At 43.1% G+C, this 25,975-nt stretch overlaps 1 long non-coding RNA gene across 1 annotated transcript in view; it reads right to left on the bottom strand.

Moving 5' to 3' along the window:
- Window positions 1-1,523: 1,523 nt before the first annotated feature.
- The window catches only part of LOC309525505, a 66,934-nt gene continuing 42,482 nt past the window's right edge, over window positions 1,524-25,975 (bottom strand). The window contains exon 3 of the long non-coding RNA XR_014216360.1: window positions 1,524-3,079. This is a non-coding gene — a long non-coding RNA (uncharacterized lncRNA). The remainder of the gene's footprint in view (window positions 3,080-25,975) is intronic.

The following is a 25,975-nucleotide window of genomic DNA, read 5'->3' as shown; positions in this document are numbered from 1 at the left end:
TGGGAATGGGAGTGATCTACCTCTCAGGAATATTTGAGGGAAGACACAAGGACTTTTGCAATGCCCTATGCCCATTTAAAGAGCTATATATATTGCTGGTGTTATTATACCAGCCTCCTGAAACCTACTTGTACAAAGCTGCAGAAGTGACTGGCAGAATGCACAACATGCCCCCAGCATCCTTAAGCACCTTAGTGAGAGATTTTGTGAGACAATGCAAGCCTGCAGTATTAGCACTTGAAGCACATTAATTTTAATAATAGTTATCAGAAAATAGCACTTTTATGGCACAATATTATGCCAGGGGATTTACAACAGACTGAATCATGCCATTCGTAATTAAAGTTATTTTCATTTCTAATTTCATCTTAATTTCATTCCAATAAAAGATATGACAAATACTACATTAAAATATAAAAACCATTACTTCAGACAATTTCCTTGTGTTAGGCTGTTACGGAACACAAAATCTCCACGCGAATCATTGGCAGCACCAGAAGGGAAAGCATGACCAGTGACAGGCAAGGCCCAGGAATGATGCCGTCTTGCCGCCGTCGGCTCCAGCAGCTGTGAACAGGCCACGTAATCAGGGCAGCTTCCCACGTTCCGACTTCCCAACACGGGAGCACAGGACTTGGGAGATTGCCAGCTCAGAGAGAGGAGGTACTGCTGCTGACAGGAATGACTTGAGGAATCAGTGCCGTAACCTGAGACATGTCCCTTCTCTGTAACTTTCCCTTGAAACAGGGAAAGGAAATGTTGGAGTCCCTGTTGGAGTCTCCATCTCAAGCCCTTTCTTCTGGGCCAATAATAAGAGGTTGGGAAGTACCTAAGAAGAAGAACCATGTCCATGAGGGAAGAAAGCCATGGCTCAGGGGAAGAACACATGCGTTGCATGCAGAAGGTCCTTGGCTCAATCCCCAGCATATCTAATTAAAAAGGATTCATTCAGCCTCCCCCTGAAGTGTGACCGCAGCTGAATAGGCGTGTCCCACTGATCCACATCCTTTCATTTTATTCTGAATTTTTATATTGTGCTTTACTGTATTCTTGCGTTATACACCACTTTGATTTTTTTTTCATGTTAAGCAGTATATATACTTGTATAATAAACAAATGAATAAAAATGATCCCTTGCAGAAAGGCTTCCTATAGGCATCTGATATGCCGCTGAGGAAAACAAGGAGCTAGACAAGAGAAGCTGTTGGTTTGATCCAAGGAGAGTCTTAAGATCTTAGGTCATGTTTTTATACTTCCTACCTTAATCAATCAATGGCTCTGGGAAGGCAACAAGCACAAATTAAAGAGCTAGAATTTGACAGGGCAGTGGCGTAGCGTGGGGGGTGCAGGGGGGGCCGGCTGCACCGGGCGCAACATCTGGGGGTTAGGGTTAGGGTGCGCAAATACACGGGTTAGGGGGCGCAAATTACTTGCCTTGCCCTGGGTGCTGACAACCCACGCTACGCCACTGACTTAGGGCTTATCCACACTTGGATAAGAGAAGCTGTTGGTTTGATCCAAGGAGAGTCTTAAGATCTTAGGTCATGTTTTTATACTTCCTACCTTAATCAATCAATGGCTCTGGGAAGGCAACAAGCACAAATTAAAGAGCTAGAATTTGACTTAGGGCTTATCCACACTTGTGCCATGCTTTTCAGGCACAGGTCTGTATCTAAGCAGAAGTGTGGATGAGCCCCAGGTCATCAGGTGACCTCGGCCTAGGCACTCTCTTCTTTCAACCCATCTGGTCTCATGGGGTTGATGTGATGGTAAAATGAAGGCCATGCTCCATGGAAGAAGGGTGGAGTATAAACATAATGAATGCATAAATAATGTTGTAACCCTAGCCCCACTTTCTTAAGAGTAAGCCCCATTTAATTCAATGGGATTTACTTCTGAGTATACAGGATTGCAGCACATGGAGATGTCGGAGGAGAAAGATCAGGAGAAGACGAGGTGGGGTCACTGTGTGCATGCTCTCTACCTGGTCTGAGCCTTGCTCCTCACAAATTATTTTAAATATCTGAAGAAGAATTGATTTCCTGTGCTTTCCTTATATATTGTGTGAGCAAATGTCTTCTCGCCTGCTTGTTGATCTAATCAACAATGCTGAGAACCAACAGAACAATCCTGTGCAGGATTCTGAACACACTTACTAGGAAGTAAACCAGTTTTATTCAATGAGATTTATTTCTCGGGGGGGGGGGGGATATTTCTCAGAAATAGATCTTAAGGCTGCATTGGGGTTTCGCTTCCATGGCTCTCTGAATCTTGTCCCTTCTATTTTTGACCAATAAAATGTGCTGTCAGCTACATGATTTGTTTTAGGAAATCTCGGAAAAAATATATCTTGATTTACTGAGGCCCACCCAGGATGCCATTTGAGAGTGCCCTGCTCTTCATTTTATCCTGCAGTGGAGATAATGCTTGGCTCACAGAAGGTATGCAAAGGATTAGCAGTCAGGGAATATTTGCAAAGTGTTTAGAAGGCAAAGCAAACACCATATGTACTAATACGGTTATTATTATTTATGTAGGGCCATGAGGGTGATCAGTTAGTATGAAACAAATAGAAAGAAAAATGCTGCAAATCTTTTCACAATCCAAATGATTATTATTAGCAGTGGAAAGCAGCAAATATATAATTGGGGGGGGGGGGGAAAGAATAAGAATAAAAAGGCTGTTAACAGCAGTTCTATACCCCGGCCCGAAATACTTATTTCCCTCTCTGTGTCAGTAATGACACTTCCACTTGCCTGATGTTGAGGGTAGCTGAAATCTGAAGACCACAGACTTGATTTTATTGTGTTTGAATAACAATGGCTGCTTAGCATAAATAAATTGCATTTCACTTCACATTTACAAGAGAATTTAACAAAAGGGGAAATAGGCCATAATCTGTATTAAATACTTTGGCTGTTCCTTAACCCTGAACTACACCAACACACGTAACTCAACCATCATCCACACAAATAAATAGAGTCAAATTGCAGACCTTGTTCATACACCCATCCTCTCTTAATTTTCTTGAGGTCTCATTTCCAATTGACTTCCATTGGTGTTTTTCTAATATGACAATCTGCAGGACAAATGTTTTTGTCAGGAGCTGGAGTCAGGACTAGGTCAGCAATAAAAAACACCAGTGTCAGCTCTAAGGCTCCTCTCCAGCAGCCTAAGATTCCCTTGTCTTGTCTCTCGTTGCTCCACCCTCTTAATTTATCTGTGTGTTCTGGGAATCCAGGGGAGAGGGGAGCTGGTCACAGAAGGAAGGAGAGACTCGCTGGCTTCTTCAGCAGCCTGCCTCATCTCTGCCTCTTGCCCCCCTTCCTCTCCAGCCTCCGCTTCAGCCTCAGAGTCTGCACTGCTCTGGCACAGCCTCTTGCTGCTCACTAAACCCTGTTGCCTCTTCAGCTTTCAACACCTCCTCCTCCCAGTCTGGTCCCTCTTCTCCCTCTAAGCATGTATCATCGTCCCACCACCCATCCTCTGGCTCTGAGCCTTCTTCCCTTGGGGGTTCCCAGCTGGTGCCTCCCACCACTCCTCTGCACCCAGCCAGTCCATGACAGTTTCCACTTTGGCAGATACATGGCAAGTGCAGAATTGCCTTGAACCGCTTTGGAGACCCCCTCATATGGAAAGACTGGAGGCATCCCACTTCAGCTCAAATGTATCAGAAATCCTTCTGAACCATCCCAATTTGACTTGGGATTTGTCCAGATCCGATGCACACCCTCTACTTGAAAAGATGGTGCTGGAAGCTGTCCTCAGCTGCCCAATGTATCAACACTATACTGCCTACCCGCATATCAGCACAATACTTTTGCACACATACACACCACACACTTTAGTTTTGTTGTTGCCACAGGACTATAAGCCACAGTCTTCTCTCTAAATAACATCTTTAAGCACAGTTCTCATCCCCATTTCCAGACTGTTCCATTTACAGCAGCCTTAAAGATGGCAAGTACATTCCATGCTTGTGTGAATGCAATGTTTAATAATGAATGACCACAATCAGCCCATGATTTACCAATTATTAATTACAGCACCTCCATTATTTCCCCCACCCCCCTGCTCACCTCCTCCTCTCACTAGAGACGCCACACCATGGGAGCTGGCAATTGTTTCTTAAAATAAACAATGCAGAGGTCTGTCACTGTCATACATCAGAGACACAAGTCATCCACCGACAGAGAGCGAGAGAGATAAGCCACGGTGTTTGATGTAGGGCGCTTAGCAGACAGGCATATGGTAACTCTTTCTGCATCTGGACAATTAATCACAGATGCTTCCTTTAACTTACTACAACCCAGCCTCCCTCCCCCCCACTCAAAAAGGATAATGGGACTAGGCAAACATTTGAAATGTATTGCTGCCTTCAAGCCCGCTGCTCTTTCCCCTCTGTGGGCTTTCCAGGATTCTTAAGGGGACTGGAACAATGCCAGAGCAAGGGCTGATGCTAGAGGCATCACTTGCTCAAACTGTATCTCTTTATTGCCTATCGGAGGAGGGTATTTCAAAAGAACAAGAGATGGGGCTACAATTAATGGGAAGGGGAATATGCAGGGTACACAAGGAATGTGCCTTATACCAAGCCAGGCTGTTCGCCCATCTAGCACAGCATTGGCTACTCTACTCTGATTGACAGGCGCTGGCTTTCCAGGGTCTCAGGCAGAGTTTTAGTTCTGAATAAGACAAATCATCCCTTCTCCATTGTACTTCTTCTATCTTTCAGTGCTGATTCATACATGCAGCAATTGCTGTCTCACCCTGCATGCAATGTGGATTGAATCTGCAGCAAATACTGGAAAGATAATCCAAAAGTACTTGTCTGATTGCTTAAAATACAAGTTTTCTTGCTTCGGTACCAATATCTAATTTAATAAAATTATCGGTGTCGAGGAAATTAGCATTGTGTTGATAAAAGTGTCCAAAATCACCCAGTGGGATTGACCTTTCTGACAGCAGCTTTCTTATTCTTCCCGCTCTTTATTCCACACATCCTCTTGTTTAATACAAACCAAATCTATCAATTTTCATTTGACAAATATTGGAGGGCATGCTATTGTGCAGCTTTGATCTGGCAACTCTAAGCAGGATTATTTGTCAGTGACAGCACGTTAATGTTAAGCAATTACCCATTTCTGGGATAAGTGCTACATTTCGGATGTCAGAAGTGGAGATGGCTTGGAAACAGCCCCAGGAACCAGGTAGCACCATCTCCCTTCTCATCAGACACTGGATTCAAGCAAGGCTATCAGGAGCCTGCCAGTCAGTTAATGCGGCAAAGACACACATACAGAGACACGAGCACACGCGCACACACTTTTCCAGGAAATTGCTTGGCACCATGCAGTGCTGACGTCTGCCTGTGATGTTGTAAAATGCAGTGTTTTGACATCACTACAGGATCACAGCAAAGAATTCACTGAGGCTGGAAGAGTGGAACTGAATGGAAAATGGCTTGAGTGAGGGGAATGCAAAATAGCTCTGCTTGCTCAAAAACATGGAATGGAGCATGACGGAAATCATGCGGATGGTTAAGTCTGAGGAATGACTGAAGAGAGCGAGGAAGATTTGTGCACAAGAGAAAATAGGCTGCTGCCTCAACATGCTCATGCCGTAGTTAAACTCTAGCAGCACTCTTTGTCCTTTTTGCTTATAAAGACTAATGACTGATTCTGTACACACTGGAGTCTGTGACCTTTTGGGTGTGCAGAGTGCTTGTGCTTTCCAAGTGCATAGATCTGAAGCTCCTTTGGTATCGTTTCATGGCTGTGGCTCCTCACTTCCAGAGTTTCAGGGGCAGCTGCAGGGTGCTTTGACTTTGGGTGCTTATGTTACATCAGTTTATGTTCAAATGCATACATGTTGAGCATAGGGAAGGAGATAAGTACTCAGACAGACTGTGTTGCTCTGTAAATCAGCATCAGTACAGTCACTGAGGAACCACCTTCAAGCTCTTTTTCCTAGACAGAAGCAAAATGCAGACTTCCGTCTCCACACTGCAACTCCCAACTGCTTTCTCTCCAGCCTCCTCCCATTCATGATTGTGAGGTGTGTCATAGGTGGCAGCGGCCACCAACCACCAGCACACCACACGAGGAACCTGTGGCCAGATTGTGTTGGGCTCCAACTTTCATCATACCATGACTATTTGCTATGTTGGTTGGGGCTGATGGGAGTTGTATTCCAACAACATCTGGAGGACCATAGGCTAGCCATCCCTGATCTATGTTCATTCAAACAACATAATTTAGCCATCAAAAGCGATTGAGCAAAGAAGTGATCTTCTGTTAGTTGTAGAAACATAAGCTGATTTTCTGTGCTCATTAGCAAGCAATCAAGCAAAACAAAAGATGATTGTCTCTTCAGTTGACATAGCACAATAGCATTTCCATTGATATCCGTACTGTGTTATCAAAAATCCAGAAGCCATCTGCTCCCATGTACACATCCTAATGTAGAGATGACCTTGAGCTCATATTGGTCCCCAAGTATTGTACAATCAAAAACTTAGATTTCAATAAGCTACTACATTTACTCCTATGGAACAACTATAGCAAGGGTCAGCAACCTTTTCCAGCTGTTGTCCGGTCCACCGTCCATGAGACCATGTGGGGGGCCGGACTATATTTGGGGGGGGGGAAATATGAACGAATTCCTATGACCCACAAATAACCCAAAGGTGCATTTTAAATAAGAGGACACATTCTACTCATGTAAAAACACGCTGATTCCCGTGGGCCTGATTGAGAAGGCGATTGGGCTGCATCTGGCCCCCGGGCCTTAGGTTGCTTGTTGTTGTTTAGTCGTTTAGTCGTGTTTGACTCTTCGTGACCCCATGGACCAGAGCACGCCAGGCACTCCTGTCTTCCACTGCCTCCCGCAGTTTGGTCAGACTCATGTTTGTAGCTTTGTGAACACTGTCCAACCATCTCGTCCTCTGTCGTTCCCTTCTCCTTGTGCCCTCCATCTTTCCCAATATCAGAACTATAGGATAGAGGTAGTCATTTGTCCAAGGCCACTCCAAGAATACAAAGTGACTGGTTGAACCTGGGCAAATTACAGTGCTACTAGACCACACTGGCTTAACTGGTATTGGAGTGAAACAATGTATGCCAGTGAGATGGATAAGCATGGACTGTATTCATACAAGACAGGGCCAGCCAAAGACATTTTGCTGCCTGAGGCAGAACAGCAAATGATACCATCCCCAGCCTAGGTGCTTAGTACCCAAAGCCAGTCAAGTTATTCTGGCAGCTTGGCTGACTTAACAGATGGGAGTTGATGTCCCATTAGCAGATTGGATTTGGTCTACTAAACAAGAACAAAGAAAAGTACAAAGAAAAGAAATCAGCGATTTATTGGTTAAAATATGAGAGAAGCATAAATACTTCACAGCACCAGAAATTTCGCCCTTGGCTTCAGTTATTAATAGTGAGGGTTTACAGGTCGCAAGAGAATTAGAAGATTGTTCCAGCTGGTGTAAAGCAGGGAGGGGGAACCTGCGGCTCTCCAGATGTTGTTGGACTCCAACTTCAAGTCAGCATGGACCAAGGTAAGGGATGGTGGCAGTCACAATCCAATGACATCTGGAGAGATGAAGGTTTCCCAACCTCAGTTTAAAGGATGATTCACTAGATTTAAAGGTTTTCTATTGAATGGAATTATTTCATCATATCTCCAGTTAGTTGGGAAAAGGCCATTCATAAAGTTTCTGGGAATGAAGTCAAACCACTGCACTGACAGCACTAAAGTGACTTCCCCAGGGTGCAAGTCTGAGCAGTGTGTATGGAGGTCCTGGGCTGCCCAGATGAAAGGACCTCCCTCTTGGCCTCACTGCTGTGGGCATAACTGTCATCTCTTGATGTCCAGGCTTCTCAGTCTTGGCTGCAGAACCATCATCCAGAGTGACTGGTAAGGTAGAGTATAAGAAGTGGCCCAATATTGCTGAACCCCATTGCTGCTAGCTCATCAAACCTCTGTATCTAGAGCCATAGAACAGACACCAGAGATTAGAGGGTCAGATGTAGGCAGTGCTTCATTTGGGATACTCTGTATACATAGAGAGATTCTTGTGGGGGGGGGTGGAAACCTTAATAAAACTAGGATTTTACTTTGTTAGAAGGACCTTTAATTGGTTCTGGAGGATTGATTCTAAATTATGTCCTGACACACACAAGATCAATAAGTCCATTAAAGCAGAGGCAACTTTGCAAAACTACGGTACTTTACTCATCACCTCGTTGCCTTGCGCCCCATTTTGTGTGTCACCCCCATCATGCATGCATTCAAAATACAAGGTACGTCTCTCATTACTGCCCCCTAACCTATTAACCCCCCTCTTTTTAACCAAATCATAAAACATGTGGCTGTTACATAAATGATGAATGGTTTTAAGGATGTGGGGGACAAATCACACTCAAATGTTTCCCTTGTAGCTGTGGGTAGAGGTAGTGGGGAAGCAACCCAGGTTCATCAGAGCATGGGGAAGGGCTGTAGTAACTCAGCAGAACCAGCACATGCAGGACCTCTACAGAGTTGGGAAAGCCAACCTTGGACAATTCCATCCAGTCAGTGTAGGTATTGGGCTAATAATAATAATAATAATAATAATAATAATAATAATAATACAATCTAAGGGCTAAATTTCCCAGAGAAAGCTAATACCTGGCTCTGAAATTCTGTTGAGAGGTTCTCAAAAGTGATTAATTTCTTCACTATATATGTAGGCAAAAACGTACAATAAAAGGATAGCTTCTTAGTACAGTGGTGCCTCAGAAGTCGAACGGAATCCATTCCGGAAGTTTGTTCAACTTCTAAAACATTTGGAAACTGAAGTACAGCTTCTGATGGGCTGCAGGAAGCTGCTGCAGCCAATCAGAAGCCGCAGAAGTCGTGTTGGACGTTCAGGTTCCAAAGAATGTTCGCAAACTGAAACACTCACTTCTGGGTTTGCGGCGTTCGGGAGCCAAACCATTCGACTCACGAAGGATCCAAGGTACAACTGTATTCTAAATCATTTCTTCTTCTTCTTCTTCTTCTTCTTCTTCTTCTTCTTCTTCTTCTTCTTTTGAAGAAGAGTTTGGATTTGATATCCCGCCTTTCACTCCCTTTAAGGAGTCTCAAAGCGGCTAACATTCTCCTTTCCCTTCCTCCCCCACAACAAACACTCTGTGAGGTGAGTGGGGCTGAGAGACTTCAGAGAAGTGTGACTGGCCCAAGGTCACCCAGCAGCTGCATGTGGAGGAGCGGGGACGCAAACCCGGTTCCCCAGATTACGAGACTGCCACTCTTAACCACTACACCACACTGGCTCTCATTCTAAATCATTTCTAAGGTTTGCTTTCTTGAGTCTTGACTTCCCTCTTCCCACTTCTGGGCACAGTTGCCCTCACACTTATGGAAGTGGATAGTTATCCACTTGGAGGGTGGACTCGCGCTGTTGATGTCACGTCTTGCCCTGACATCCACCAGTTGAGTGCAAGAGTTCCAAGCATGATGAGCCCCTTACAAGTGAGCAGTTGCTCATCATCCCACATGTTCTACCTGACTGTGGGCTTTTCACAGGCATCTGGTTGGCCACTGTGAGGACAGAATGCCGAACCAGATGAGCCTTCGGCCTATTTCAAAAGATTTCTCATATTCTTACAGGATTTCTCCTCAGACATCTTTCTGAAATCAGCGGGGATTAGCAGCGCTTAACTTTAACTGGACTGTGGCCTGGAACATTAACTACACAACTACAATATAGAGGAGGGGAAACCATATAAATATCATTACTACATTTATTGCATTGCAATGCTATTAAGGTTAACATTTTAGAAGCCTGGTAAAACATTTAGCAGTCCACACCTTATAAACGGTGCGCTCAGGGGAAGAGCTAAATGGAGCTCATGTCAAAGCAAATATCATTGCCCACTGAATTATGCACACCTGCTCTTTCTTCAAGAGGCAGGAGATCCTAGAATGTCTCTCCATCCAAGCACCAGTTGGATGTATAGCTAGTTTGGCTTTACTGCCTGACCTCTGCTCTCGATAGCTTCCTAGGCAATTAAGCTTCCTGAGCGCAGGCTATCAGGAATCATCTTTAGGAATTCATATTGACATTAAAAATAAAGCCCCTATGTACCTATTAATCAAAATCATTAAATTTAATGGGATGTTAAATAAATACCAACTAATTATGGAAACATATTTGCCAAGGTTTAGCAGTGGAATAGATGCCATCAATTACATGGTTATTAAACCTCAAAAAATCTACACACTTAATAAAGAACTGACATTTAAATAACATATTAACAGTTTTATAAAGCATTGATACAGCTAGTGTTTGAGGAGGGCTTTCCGTTTAGAACATTTGACTTTTCTTGAGTGCCTTGCCCTGGTGCAACATGGAAAAACAACTCTGTCTTAGGCAGCTCTGGCCACAAAAGCAACACAGTTTTTAAAAGGAAAAACTCACTCTTCTGCTAACAAGGATAGCTGAAAGGGTCAAAATATTAGATTGGTGTTTTCATTGCCCTCTGCTAACATCATAAGGTATCCATTATTTCAAGTGCTGACACCTACTTGAGGTTCACATCTTATCACATAAAGGTTACCTTTTATTTTAAGACATCATAGGTCTAAAAATGTCAAAAGAACAGCTCACCAATCCACTGATTTGAAATAAAAAAGTAAAGGAGGTGATACTGTTTGTTTTGTTGGTTCAGGTGATGGATTCTCCCAAGTTCCTCCCAGTGAGCTTCCCTGAAAGATTTAAATCTTCTTTATATATCCCCAGGTTTTTCATGCCCAAGGTCTCAAAAATTGTTAACTCGCCTCTAGTCAGGCCAATTTAAAACCACTGCTGTGTAATAATTCACTGAGATCTGCAATGTAAAGCTTGATTAAATAACTTATAGATAACTCCACATGCAAGAGCCAGGGAGAGATAAAAGGCGCAATAGAAGTACGAAATGTTGGGACAGAAGAAAAGGCTCCAGTTGCTGCTGCATTGACAGGCAGCCAGTGCCCTGGGTTTTTAGTGCGTTGTGCGGGGAACAGAATGAGAATTTATTCCAAGGGAGAGAAAAAGCTTCTGTTCTGAATTGATTAGAGGTTTTTAATTCCTGTAAAAGCATCATGAGGAAGAAGAAAAAAAAGCAGTATCTGAGTCACTTTGGTTTGAAAAGCTGCTGGCACTGTCTATCTCCTTCTCTCTCCCTCTTTCTCCCTCCCTCCCTCTCTCACAGAGAAGCTGTCTGGATCCCAAAGAGGTGTCACCTGAGCAGCATTTTCCACAATAAACTTGGTCCAGTTAGCTTGACAGCAGAACAACAACAACAACAAAAAACAAGTTAGTACTACCAGCCACCCCATATATTTTGATGCTTTCTTTATCCTTCAGATATGTTCATCACATATATTCATAGGCCACCTTGGTAGCTCTGAGTGTTGTTGTTGTTTTAAACAGCTACCTAAGTTCATCTCATACAATTTATTCTCCTTTCCCCCCTTTGCCCCAATTAGCCCATCTCTCCTACAGCTTTCCCCCACCCCCCAATAGTCTCATGTTAGTAGAGCAACCTGGTACCCGCCAGATGTTTTGAACTACAAATCCCACCAGAGATTTCTTAGTGCAAAACATCTGGAGGGCATCAAATTCTGGGAAGCTATGCTAGCTGCAAAATGCTTAGCTGCAAAATGGTTAAATTTAATTTTTTTTATCGTTTAGAATAACATCAAAAGAGGCAGTAATCCTCCGTTTGAGAGTCCCCTGGGCTGGCTTTGTGTGAGAAGGTGGGAATGTGAGTGAAGAAAGACCAGTGAAAAGGTATTTATATATAAATAATCCCACAGGAGAGCGAATTTAAGATTTAAGATATATCTTAGAGATATCTCTACATCTCTGAGGACTCTTTTTTTTAAAAGGTGAACCCAAATTATTTGGCAGATTACAAAATCTGACATTGAAATGGCAACATGTAGACCTGAAGACAAGACTAATTGGCCTGTGAATGATCTCAGAGCAGGAAAGACAGAAAGAAGCACCAACCTAGCTAGCCAGCTTACTACAAGCAGCTGGTCATGCTGACCTAACTGTCCCCTGGCATTTATTTGCCCACTTTCTTTGCAAGAGACCCCCCCCCCCCAGTGCTCCTGTAATTACATCAGGCGGTTTATGTTAGGTGAAGCCCCCTCCACTATCCCTACCTACCCTCAGCATGCCTGATATTCCTGGTACCTTGTAAATGCAAACTCATTGCTGAAAACATTACCATGCAAAGGCAGGCTTTTGGAGTCAGCACGACACCTGCAATAACAGCTGAGAGCCAAACGCTTCCTTTTGTGCCAACCGAGTGGTACCTGTATCTTTTCACTGTGTGCATGAGCAATTCCCAGCCAAAAAAGAAAAAAAATGGCTCAAGGGAAAACAGTTCAGAAATTTTCCCCCATCCCTTCGCTCTTCTGCTTCAAAATGAAGCCTCACCCGCTGCAGGTAAGTGTGTGTGTGTGTGTGTGTGTGTGTGTGTGTGTGTGTGTGTGTGTGTGTGTTGGATAAATGAATCTAACGAGAGAGGGGGAGACTCATGGATATAATGTGCAATTCTGTGCCTAGTACTGATCCATGCCAATATGATGTGGCCAAAGTACTACTCTGCAGCTGGACTGTCTGTAACCACTAGATTCTCAAGTCCCTTGCTGACCACAAGGGGTGTCGGCGGCTGTCCTCAATGTTTTTAAAAGCCTGATTCCCTAAGGATGACTCATTCCACCATTGGGATAATGCAGGGATGAGGAATCTGTGATCTTTCCAGATGTTGTCAAACTCCAACTCCCATCAGCCCCAGCCACCATGGTCAATACTTTGGCATGATGCGAGTTGTAATCCAGCATCAGCTGGAGGTTCTCAGGTTCCCCACCTCTGGGATAGGGCAATTTGGGCCTGCAGCCTAACAATTTCAAACATTTACACATTTCTGACATGGAAAGTGCCTCTGTGCTGAAAGGCTGCATGAAAATCACATGCAGTTCTTCACATGTGGTGACCACACACAGAGGTGTTTCCTTGTGTATCAAGCTGATGACTATCTGCTGAAAATCCAAGCACAGTGGTGACTTCCTAGCATTGTAACCATAACAAAACAGATGTCTTTGTTCTTCCATCTCTCTCTCTCTCTCTCTCTCTCTCTCTCTCACACACACACACACACACACACACACACACGTGTGTACTGGTAATTTATTAAAATGTTTACTGACTTCTCTTCACCAAGTTCAGATTCCAAAGCTGGTGTGCAACAATCATGTGTCTATGTGAGTGCATTTTTATACAATTATAAAAATGCTAAAAGACAGCAATTATGCAGGCTGAATCAAAGACAATGCAAATATTTTAGCCTGGCACCAGAAGAACCACTGGAAGTGGGTGGAGCCAAAGCCAGGGTGCCACTGCAGGGAAATCTTTTCCCTTCTGGTTGAATTACACATTTCAAATGGAGATAGCAACTGGAGAAGGGCTTCAGTAGAAGTTCTTAAGTCACAGGCAGACTGGTAAGGAAAGAGGCACTCCTTGAAGGATCTGGGTTCCAATCTGTTAGGGCTTTAAAGGTAAGTACCAGCCGCTGATATTGGGGCTAGAAGCACAACAGGCAGCCTGTGAAATTCTTTTAAAATGGGTGCAATATGAGTGAACCTAGGTGTACTGATCACATTTTTGGCAGCTGAACCCTGAAGCTTCTGAGCAGCTCATAATGCAATGCTCTAATCTAGCTGGGAGGTTACCATAGACTAGATCATTGTGCCTAGACAATCCTGGTCCAGAACGGCCACAGCTGACAGAAGCTGGTAAAAGATACTCCATGCTGCCAAGGTCACCTGAGCCTCGAATGGTGAGGCTGGATCTAGGAGTACCACATAGTGCTTACCAACTGTTTCAGATGGAGTGCAACCCCACCCAAAGCAGAGCTCAAGGTGGCAGACATGGACTGACGCTAAGGTCACCAGGTGAGCTTCATGGATGAGAGATTATTTGGATCCCAGTGTCCTGGGTGCTTTAACCACTACACCATACTGACTTTTCGCTTGAGGGTCAAGGACAACCTTCCCCCATGCTACTTTTTAAAACCAACCAGAAGGTGATGTAGGTGTGGTTTCTGCATCCTGCCCTCCATAAGCCCTATTCATTCATTTTTCCACTTGTACAATAAATTCATGGGGCAGGGGAGAGAAGGACAGTACCCCTGGGAATTTCATGAATTGAGTGTGATGTCCTGCAAAGAGGCCCATGCAGAGGAGCCCATTTTCAAACATCCCTGCAGGCATAGGGTGCCATTGTTCAGCATCTGTATGGAAGAATGACTGAGCTGGACTCTGTGTTGGAAATTTCTCATTCAAAGAGGCCCCTCTTCTGGCTGTAACTCTGGCTAATAGTCAACTAACCTTTACTCAGAGTAGACCCATCAAAGTACACAGACCTAAGTTAGTTCGTGGTCATTTATTTCAATGGGTCTGCTCTGAGTAAACGTTAGTTGAAGAAAACCCTTTCGCTTTAACCCTCACCAGGATTCACTGGGAAGTTACTCCTAACTCTGGCTCAGAACTCTGATGTCGCCTCCCCAGTTCAGACACAGCTTCCCCCAGGAAAGATGGGGAGGCTGGGCAAAGTGCAGGGGGGGAGGGAGGTGCTGCAATTGCCTGAGCAACAGGGAATGCTCAGCATAGCACAATCTCTGCCAAGTCATGGAGGCGATTAGCAAACGGCCCAGGGTAAATTAAATCACTTAATAAGCCATAAAATAAAAAGCAGCTATTGAACAGCCTGTAATAAAATACAGCATGTTTCTCTGCCGCTTACAAAGCCTTTAGTCTCTCTGCAACATAAAAAAAAACAAAAGCAGTTGTTAAGAAAGTGCCCTGTCACAAATGCTCACTCTTAACCAGGTGCATCTGTCTCATAAACGTCTACCTTGATCTTAGCCCTTCCTTTGCCACAGCTCTGCCCACCTGGAGTTCCTTCTTTTTTTTATTTTTTATTAAAGTTTTATTAGAAAAAAGATTCACGTTACATGTCAAACTTCAGATACATATAAACATATCATTAAAAAATATGGGAAAAGAGAAAAAAAAGAGAAAAAGGAAAGCAGAAAACAGAAAATTACAAAAAGGCGAATCCTCAAAAGAAAAAGGAGAGACAAAAGACAACAAAAAAAAGGAAAGAACAAAAGAGAAAAAGACAGTAAAAAAAAAAAGAAAAGAGACCGACTTCCGTTCAACTTGGTCCAGGATACACAATCATAAAAGAATATTTACAGTAGAGCTTACAATAGTATTTAACATCGACGGTATTAATTATCTTCTGCTGTTATATTACTAATACCCATATTGTTCTCAACATAAATTAAAAAATTTTTCCATTCATCTTTAAGTTTCGTAGTATTGTTTTGCCTTAATTTCTGTGTTAATCTCGCAAGTTCTATGTATTGATATAATTTCACTTGCCACTCTCCGATCGTGGGCATGTCGGGGGATTTCCAATTTTGTGCAATTAGGATTCTCGCCGCAGCAGTCGCATATTGGAAAAAGGTTTGATCTGGTTTTTTTATTTCCTCACCAATCATACCTAAAAGAAACAACTCAGGTATCTTGGGGAAATTATATTTTAAATTTTTTTTCAGTTCATCGTAGATCTTTCCCCAGAATTCCTTCACTGCCTCACAGGTCCACCACATGTGGAAAAAGGTCCCAACCTTCTCCTTGCATCTCCAACAACTATTATCGACCGTTTTATACATCTTTCCTAGCTTTACTGGGGTCAGATACCAGCGGTATATCATTTTCTCTAGATTTTCTCGGAGGGTTACACACGCTGTAAATTTTATGCCCTTCCTCCAGAGTGTCTGCCATTTATTATAATCAATATTATATCCAAGGTCTCTATCCCACTTCACCATCGCACCCTTCACCAAATCCTCTCTTGTATCCCATTCCAATAATTGTTTATATAATTTGGAGAGGTGTTTATCATTACTCTCTAAGATTTCTATCTGAAATCTTGATTTTTTATCACTCATCCCCTGTTTCTTGTGCTCACTCCATAGTGCATTAATCTGATGGAAGTGAAACCATTCTTTTATCTTATCTTTCAACTCGTCATAGGACTTCACCTTCCAACCTTCTTCTGTCTTAGTTAAGAGATCCTCATAGGTCCATCTTTCTCCCATCATGTTCGGTTTTTTTATTTTGACAATATCCACTGGGGAGAGCCACCAAGGGGTCCTTTCTTCGATCAGTTTTTTATATCTATTCCACACCTCCAATAGTGAACCTCTAATTATGTGACTAGAAAACCCTCTGTGAATCTCACCTTTCCCCTGCCACAGATAGGCGTGCCACCCGAACCTAATATCAAAACCCTCCAGGTCCAATAGATCAGTGTTTCTAAGGGTGGCCCATTCCTTTAACCAGCTTAAGCAAGCTGCCTCATAGTATAGCCTTATATTCGGTACTGCGAATCCGCCCCTCTCTCTTGCATCTGTCAGGTATTTAAGCCTTATCCTGGCTCTCTTCCCCTGCCAAATGAATTTAGTCATAATTCTTTGCCAATTCCTAAAACGGGTGGTGCCTTTGATTATCGGGATATTTTGGAACAAAAATAGTAGTCTTGGGAGGATGCACATTTTAATCGCAGCCATCCTCCCCGTCCATGAAAGCTTCAGCCTCTGCCAGATATCCAGATCTTTTTTTATTTCCTGCCAGATCTTATCATAATTATCTTCTACCAAATTTATATTTTTTGGAGACAGCCAAATTCCCAAATATTTTACCTTATTCACAATTTTTATACCGGTCCTTTGTTCCAATTGAATTTTGTCCTCAACAGCCAAATTCTTTGTTAAGATTTTTGTTTTCTTTCTATTTAGTCTAAATCCTGACAGTCTGCCGAATTCCTCTAATAATTCTATCACCCTACTTACACTGTCCACTGGTTCTTCCAGGGATAGAACTAGGTCATCGGCATATGCCTTTAGCTTAAATTCTTTCTTTCCAATTCTTATCCCCTTCACACCCACTGCGTCTCTTATTCTATTTGCAATAACTTCCAGAACCATTATGAAGAGCAGGGGGGATAAAGGGCAGCCCTGCCTTGTACCTTTCCCAATCTTGAATGATTTAGTTAGGCTGTTGTTTATAATCAGCATAGCCTGTTGTTCAGAGTAAATTGCTTTGATTCCTCTCAAATAGGGGCCTTCTATACCCGCCTTTTCCAAACATAGTAATAAAAACTCCCAGGAAACATTATCAAAAGCCTTCTCGGCGTCTATAAAGATTAGTGCGGCTGGGGTATCTATCCTTGTATCTAAATATTCAATGATGTTTAATATATGACGCACATTATCTTTCTGGTGTCGATTAGGGAGGAATCCCGCTTGGTCTTTATGGATGTATTTCATTAATTGCTTCTTAAGTCTACTTGCCATTATATCGGCAAAGATCTTATAGTCGTTGTTAAGCAAAGAGATTGGCCTATAATTTTTTATATCAGTTTTCTCAATTTCTGATTTTGGAACTAAGGTTATGAATGCCTCCTTCCAGGAGCCGGGAATTTTCCCTCCCTGGAGGATGTTATTGATAACATCTCTAAGTACTGGAGCAAGGAGTTCCTCTAGTGTTTTATAATATTTTGAGGGCAAACCATCCGGCCCAGGGGCCTTTCCATTTTTCATCCTATTAATAGCTTCCTTCACTTCACTTACAGTAATTTCCTTATTTAATTGTATTCTGTCCTCTTCCGATATATATTTTCCTCTTTCCTGCTCCAAGTATCTTTCAATTTCTATCCTATCTTCAGTTCCTCTTTCATATAACTTTCCAAAAAACTGAACGAACCTTTTTTCTATTTCATCTGGGGCTTCTATGATATTATCTTCCATTATGATTTTACTTATCACATTTTGCTTTTTCCTCTTTCTCAACTGCCACGCGAGTAGCTTCCCGATTTTATTTGCCGATTCAAAAAACCTCTGCTTCATATATTTGATTCTCCAATCCATTTCCTGGTTTAGTATAGCTGAATACTGGGCCTGTAGCACCTTTAAGGCACGAGTGGCCTCAACATCTGCTGGATTTGTGGTCAATTTCCTTTCATAATTTCTCAATTGTGTGAGGATTTCTTCTTTCTTTTGTTCTCTTAATTTCCTCCTAAGGTTATTTTGTTGAATTAAAACCCCCCTCATCACTGACTTACTGGCATCCCATACAATATCTATGGTGGGTTCCCCCTTCAAATTCAGATCCAAGTAATCTTTTAAGGTGCCTTTAACCTTTTCTTTCACATCATCATTATCCAGTAGATTTTCCGCCATCCTCCATCTATATTGTCCCTTAAGCCCACCCTTAATTTCCATTACCAACGCGCAGTGATCAGAAAGTGTCCTAGGTAGAATTTCACATCTCTTCACCCTTAAAATAAGGTTTCTCGTCATCCAAATTTGATCAATTCGACCCCAACTTTGATGTGGTTCTGAATAATGAGTAAATTGTTTAGAAGTAGGGTTTTTGTGTCTCCAGACATCAACTAAATCTAGATTATCTTCTAAGTCCTTAAAAGATTTCGGCAGTTTTCCTCTGTTAGAATTCCCTCTCTTTACGCTCCTGTCCAGCTCCGGTACTGGCACCCCATTCATATCCCCGAGCAGGATTAATTTATGCGTTTCTAATTCTAATAGGATTCCTTCAAGTTTCTCGAAAAATTCTGCTCTATTTTTGTTCGGGGCGTAGACCGTCACTACATTAATTTTTTCCCCTCTAAAATTTAGTTGAATCCCTAAAATTCTTCCTTCCTCATCTTTACAGATTTGTACGGGGTTCCACTTCTCTTTTACATATATCACTACCCCTTTTTTTTTATTTACCTCCGAATTAATAAATTCTACTCCTAATTTTTTTATTCATCAAAATGTGTTTGTGTTTCTTCGCAATATGGGTTTCCTGGAAGCAAATTACGTCATAGTTTTTGTTTTTCAACACTCTCTCAATTTTATTCCTTTTAACTTTCTCATTCAACCCGTTCACATTCCAGGATAAAAGGTTTAATGTGTGTGTTATTGTTTCTCTTTATCTATTACGATTTCTCTAACCGAGGTCCCGAACTAAACTCTACTGCCTCTATTACCTGAGAGCTCCCCCACCTCTGCCGTCTCCGCTCCCACCACGGCTTCATCATCTTCCTCATCTGTTCCTTCCATCCCCTCCTCCTCCTCCCGCCCCCCCTCTTCCGCCCTCCCATCCTCAACCTTCTCCCTGCTCCCGGGTCTGTTCTCTGGCCTTCCCAGATCTTTCTCATACCTTCTCAGAAACTTCTCAGCCTCCTGTGTGTCCATCAATCTAAATTTCTTATCCTTATAGTGGAAGGTAATCCCTTCCGGGAACTCCCATCTATATTGTATCCCCTTTCTCTTCAAAACAGCTACCACCTGTTTATATCCCTCTCTTTTGCGTAATAACCTGACCGGTATTTCTTTATAAATAATAATAGGTCTTCCATCAATTCTTAATCTATTGTGGTAGCTCTTCCTTAAGATTAGGTTTTTCACTTCCGCTGAGTTGAAAATCACTAAACAGTCTCCCAAGAATTTGTTAGTTCTAAAATGTTTAGGTCTTGACATCCTAAAAACATTCTCTATAGAGAGAGCCAACTCTTCCTCCCTTATGTCTAGCCATTTAGACAGTTCTCTAATCATTTTTCCTCTTATATCTTCATTTCTTTCCTCCGCTACTCCCCTAAATTTCAAGTGTAGCTGCTTTTGTCGCATGTCTGCCATGGCTAGATTGTCCCATATCCTGTCTTGTGAGCTGCTTAACTCTCTTAACTCCTCTTTCACCTTTGTTGTCTCTCTCTTCTGCTCCCTTATCTCTTTCTGTAATTTCTTGTTAGATTCTTCGATCAGTCTGGACTTAACAGAGAGGTCCTGGATTTTAGCCGAGAGTTCCCCAACTGCTCCCTCTATCCTTTTGTCAATTCTCTCTTGTACCTCACCTAGCTTATGTTCCATGCTTAATGTATTCTGTTTAAATTCCTCCTTTATTCTCGCCCACAAATTGTCTAGGTCTTTGATTTCTTCCTGGCGGGACCATTTCCTCTCCCCCGGCGTCCCTCCCCCCTTCTTCCCATCCTTCCCATCCTTCCCCGCCATTCCCAAAATTCCCCCACCCAATTTCTTTACCCTCCCTCTGCTACTTTCCCCTCCCCTTAAGTCCCTCCTTTAAATTTCAACAAAATATCAACAATTACAGGCGAAAACAAAGAGGAAACAAAACCGAAAAATAAAACATAGATGAAGCAGTTTTCACCGTCCAAAAATGGCCAGGCTCTTCAGAGTTGAATCCAAAACATAAAACTCCAAGCACCCCCAGGGCAAAGCTCTATGTCAGCGTCTGTGCCAGCGTCTATGCCAAAAATCCGGATTTGAAGAGGAATATCAGAGGGGGGCACGGGCGAGTTCCTTCTATATATCTCCAGTTCATCAACACACACCTGATATTGCTGATGCTCTCTCCCACCAGATTCAGTTTCCTTTTTGTGTCCATTCATACTACCACTTCTTCAGCTTACTTCATCACGGATAGGATTGAAGGGTACAGATTCCCCGGAGAGAGCTTGCATGTATTCAGATCATATTTATTATTATTGCATTACATTTCTTTCCTCTAAGGAGCTCAGCATTATGCTTTTACATTGTTTTGTAAAGAGTTGTGCTATATTTTTTATGATACTGTGGAATATAAATACTTTTATAAATAAAATTATAAATAAATAAACATTGCAGGCCTGGCACATGCCAGAGGCATAAGGAACATACTGTTTACCATCAGTGTAATTTTGGACCATTTCCCAACAGATGTGATGAAGAAACTCCCCATATCAATTGAGAATGGTGTTCCTCTTCTGATACATGACATCTAGATGGGAGGATTTGCTGCACGGTACTCTGGGAAATGGAGGAACACACTTCTAGCTCCAGGTAATTGAAAGGAAAGCCAATTCTCTGAAAAAAAATGGACTCTCATTTCCGCACCCAAGATGAGTCCTGCTTGCAGGCTTCCCATTGTGAGCCCTGTTAGAACAGGACAGTGGCGTAGCGTGGGGGGTGCAGGGGGGCCGGCCGCACCGGGCGCAACATCTGGGGGTTAGGGTTAGGGGGCGCAAATCCACGGGTTAGGGGGCACAAATTACTTGCCTTGCCCCGGGTGCTGACAACCCACGCTACGCCACTGGAACAGGATGCTCCAATAGAAGGGTGTTTGGCTTGGTCCAGCAGGACTCCTATGTTCTTATGAGTCTCTCTTCCCTCAAGCGAGCTTTATATGTGGGGATAATTCCAAGCCCTCTCTTTTTTCGTAATTGTAATTTTTATTTTGGTCATTCCAGGGACAGTGCATTAAGCTAAAACCATGTATAGTCAAAACACATTGGGTACAATGATGGGTGGAATCGCCAAAGTCTTTTTCCCCAGATGCCCACCCCCTTAAAGGTAAAGGTAAAGGGACCCCTGACCATTAGGTCCAGTCGAGACCGACTCTGGGGTTGCAGCGCTTATCTCGCTTTATTGGCCGAAGGAGCCGGCGTACAGCTTCCGGGTCAAGTGGCCAGCATGACTAAGCCGCTTCTGGAGAACCAGAGCAGCACATGGAAACACCATTTACCTTCCCGCCAGAGCGGTACCTACCGGTATTTATCTACTTGCACTTTGACGTGCTTTTCAACTGTTAGGTTGGCAGGAGCAGGGACCGAGCAATGGGAGCTCACCTCGTCACGGGGATTCGAACCGGCGACCTTCTGATCAGCAAGTCCTAGGCTCTGTGATTTAAACCCACAGCCACCCGCGTCCCTTGCCCACCCCCTTACTGTCCCCTTATTTTTATTTTTATTTCAAGTGTGTAAAGCTGAATGCACACGTTAAATGTTATCTACTGTATAGTTCCAGACAATTGTCCTTCATAAACATATTATCCAAGAATAGTTTTCCAAAGGAATCCATGAAAAAAGGCTGTCTGCCAATCATGTTGCTTTACATTCAATAAATGGATGCCAAACTTTAGAAAAGTTAGCCTTTCTTTTTGTATGCTGTGGGGTTCCGGTACATTTCCCATTAATCTGGAGGTACCTATAGTCTGACAAGTCTCCTGTAGCTGACATCCAGAGATAGGAATCAAAGCAGTTCTTTATTAGAAACCTCTGTCCAAACCTTCTCAAATGTTGAAAATACTGGACCCACCCTTGTCTGTGGAGAAGAGAGTTGAGCCAAAACACAGCCCTTAGCTTCCTAGCCTAATCTGCAGGCTGAGAGGCTGAGTTTTCGGTGATTCTTGGGGAAGTTCCATGAAGATCTATGGGGTACACCTGTTGTAGGGGAAAGGGTACATCTCTGCATTGCCTAGGCAACAAAGGAATGCTTCCGTCTCTTCCTGAGCTGCAGCACACTAGGAGATGAGGAAATGTTAACGCATTGCCTTGGCAACTGAGTGACTCCTTACCTTCTTACATAGTGCAGGAATAAAGGGAGACTGGTCCAGCTGCCCAGACAATGTGGGTACTCTCCTTATTGCCCATTCCTGTAGCATTCTTAGACCAGTTTCAAAGAGATAATCTCTCAAAAAAATTCTGGGAGTTGTAGTTTACACCTCACATGGTGATAATTTTCAGCTCCTTTAGCAAACTACAGTTCCCAGGATGCTTTGGGGGAGGGAGACCCATGGCCATTAAAGTGGTATAACGGTGCTTGAAATATATGGTGTAGATGTGGCATAACGGAAGTCAAGGAAATGTTTTCATATTGCCAGTCGGAGAAGAAGGGCTGAGTGAAAATCTACGTAAGAAACAGGGGGGAAAAAATAAAAATCTACATAGGGAACAAGGAAGGGTGGGAGGAGACCAGCAGTGCTTCCTATTTGCCAAGAGGCTGTGGAAGCAGCAGGGGGTGGGGCTGCCAAGGAGATGACAGATCCAGCTTCCAAGGACTGTGCCACAGCTGTTGCTGCCACTGTAGCAGCAGCAGGCGATGAATTCCTTGGAGGCTGGATCTGCTGCCCCTGTGGATCTTACCACCTGAGGCATTCCCCTCACTTTGCCTCATGGGTGAGCCAGCCCTGCCCTCCACCCACCATACTTCTAGACACAGGAGACTAGAAGAGGCACACTGTGAAATGCCACCTTCTCTGAAACACTGTGCCTGTCAATCCTATGTCCAGAGTGGACCACCTCCCCGTTCAGAGATACTATTCAGAAATGCAAGCAGCCATTGAAATATGCCTTGCATATTGCCAGTATGAGATTCAGTATGATTGTGTTGCAATTACAGAACAGTGTTTGCCTCCTTTCATGGCCTCCTGTGTAATGACTTAGAGGTACATCGGTTTCATGCTAAGGAGCTTGTGAAGATGGAGTTGCTATGTTCTGAGGACGTGCCCTCTATGTTCCTGTTCAGCAATTCAGAAGAACCAAAGAAGAAAGTTTCCCCCACGGGAGCTCATCACAAACTTTGCTTTGAGCCCGGTGCATGCTGGGATAGGCCTTTGGGAACTCGAGGGAACATTATGTGGAAACCTGTGCAGCGAAGACATAATCAATAATACTCAAAGTTATGCACCTGCCTGCAGCATCTTGGGGCCTGGATTTGAGAAGCTACCAGCAACCCTTTGGCCTTATATTCCACATTTCCAGGACATACTGGAGAGCTAAAAAACTGGATGAGCTTCTCATTCTCCTTCCAGTGCAATTCAAACATTTATTCATTAATAAGGGCATTGCTGAAATTAAACTTCTGGCTAGCAAGTAACAACAAACAAAACATATCTGCTTAAAAGGAAATTAATCTGCAAATCTTTCAGATTTCAGAGCTTCATTTTAGGATGTTCTGAGAATAGGTTTTTTAAAAACTTACCAGGCTTATTAAATATGGGAAGGAGGGCACATCTATACCCTGATCTTTTTTTCTGAAGGGAATAAGTGCTCAGGTTTAAACATCCTACACAATGTTGCTCATAGCAAAAGAAGCAGGTAGTTTTCAGAAATGTTGGGACATCAAGGATCTGAATCTAAATTTGAGGAAGCTGTTCAAGTAATAAACCAGGGTCTAATCTCAGTAGTGGACTGCATGAAGGTTAACAAAGTGAAGCTCAATCCAGGCAAGGCAAAGGTGCTCCTGGTCAGCCAAAAGGCAAGTCAGGCTGCGCTGGATAGGGCTAACTCCCCCTAAAACCTCAGATTTGCAGCTTAGGTGTACACCTGGATTCAGTGCTGAGTGTAGAGGTCCAGGTGGTGGTGGTGTTTGTATTGTGTACATTGCTTCAATAGCTTTATTCTATGGTCTATAAATTTGTATAATAATGGTGATTCATTTCCATTCATTTCCCATAGCTGAAAACCAAGTCTTACAGGAGTTCACCATTTTGAAAGAGAGAACCTGGGTTTTGGATAATTCTTTTCCCAATAAGTCATTTCAACAGTGTGTACATGGATGCTGATCTGAATATATCTCAGGCATTGAGGTCTAGCAGCATACCACATCGTTCATTTTTACAGACAGATTGTTGACTGCCAATCTCCTAGTCAAGCTTGTATCTCTTCCGGTCACTTTGGCAATGGAAACGCCATATTCAGCAGTAGTGTACCTCAGAATACCAGCTGAAGGGAGGCAACAATGGTGGCTGGCTGTTGCCTTCAGATCTTATTTGTGGCTATTCAGCAGGCATCTATGAATTGGCTGCTGAAGGAAGCAGGATGCTGTGCAGATGGCTCTTCGGTCCAATCTCACAGGTCTCTTCCTATGTTTACTTGAAACCGTTTTAGGAGTTGATCAAAAACCAGAGCAGAGAAGCAGAATCGGTGAGAGACCTGAACTCTGGCTATATTCTACTGTGGCATACTACTTTACAGGAATGTGGTTTTTGAGAAGGCGCCCAGAGGCCTTGGGGTATCAGGTGCCAAGAGGTGTTTAAACATTTATTAAAATGACTTTATGCGCACATAAAAAAGGAACCTTCCAGCTGGGAGGTCAGGCTGGCTGGGAAAGGCATTGCCAGGGGTGGGGGCTGCTATGCTACAACAGCTGCTCAGGAGGACCTTGGTTTTTTAGTGTTCCAAAGTATGCAGAACTACAAAGGAAGAAGCTTGGAATGGGCTCCCCTTCCCATTCCTGGTAAATCAGGAAAAGTAACCAAAAGTGTTTCTGGCCTGCCACTATTTTTGGGTGGGATTCAATGTGCTATTATAGTTGAAAGGTGCAATCAAAAACACTCCTCTTTTATCAGACCTTTGGCTAATTAAACTGTGTGGGGTGTGGGTGTGTTGTTTTGTCTGTTACTATATTATGTATCTTTGTATTTTTATATTGCAAATTGCCCTGTGATCCTTGGATGAAAGGCAGCCTATAAATTTAATAAATAATTATGATAATCATTGGTAGGAGGTCTTGCTCTAGAAACCTGCTTCCCCGCAAAGACTGGACATTTTGCGATTAGGAAACGCAGTAGGAAGTGTAGTGCAACAATTGCCTTGACACAACATCGCTGAACTTCCCCACAAAGAAATTAGAATGAATAAACAGGTCATCTGGAAGCGCCCCCCCTCCCCCAAGAAAAGTACACATGGGAGAGTCAACTCTGCTTTCCAATGATCTCTGAGGATCTGGCTGGTGATGCTCAGCAATCTTCTACCACCACCCTTTTCTCTCCACAGCAGGAGAAGAGGTGACACACATCTTATTGGGGGCAGGGGAAGAGATACTGATATGCATCTGGCCTAATTTTTTAAAAGCCCACTTTCTCCTTGGTATATAGTTCAGGGATTCCGTGGCTCACCAGGCTGATGGATTTATTCAGATTTTTCAAAAAACCCTCTCCCCAGTGGCTCCAGGCACTTTTACAAAGCATTCAGAGCAGTCACAGGCCAAGCGTAAAATTCAAAACAATCCACAGGAACTCCACT

The sequence above is a fragment of the Podarcis vaucheri genome (assembly GCF_965113315.1).
Source record: "Podarcis vaucheri genome assembly, chromosome: 2".
Taxonomy (NCBI): domain Eukaryota; kingdom Metazoa; phylum Chordata; class Lepidosauria; order Squamata; family Lacertidae; genus Podarcis; species Podarcis vaucheri.
Note: the sequence above shows the minus strand (reverse complement) of the source record. Positions and strands in the feature narration are given on the sequence as shown.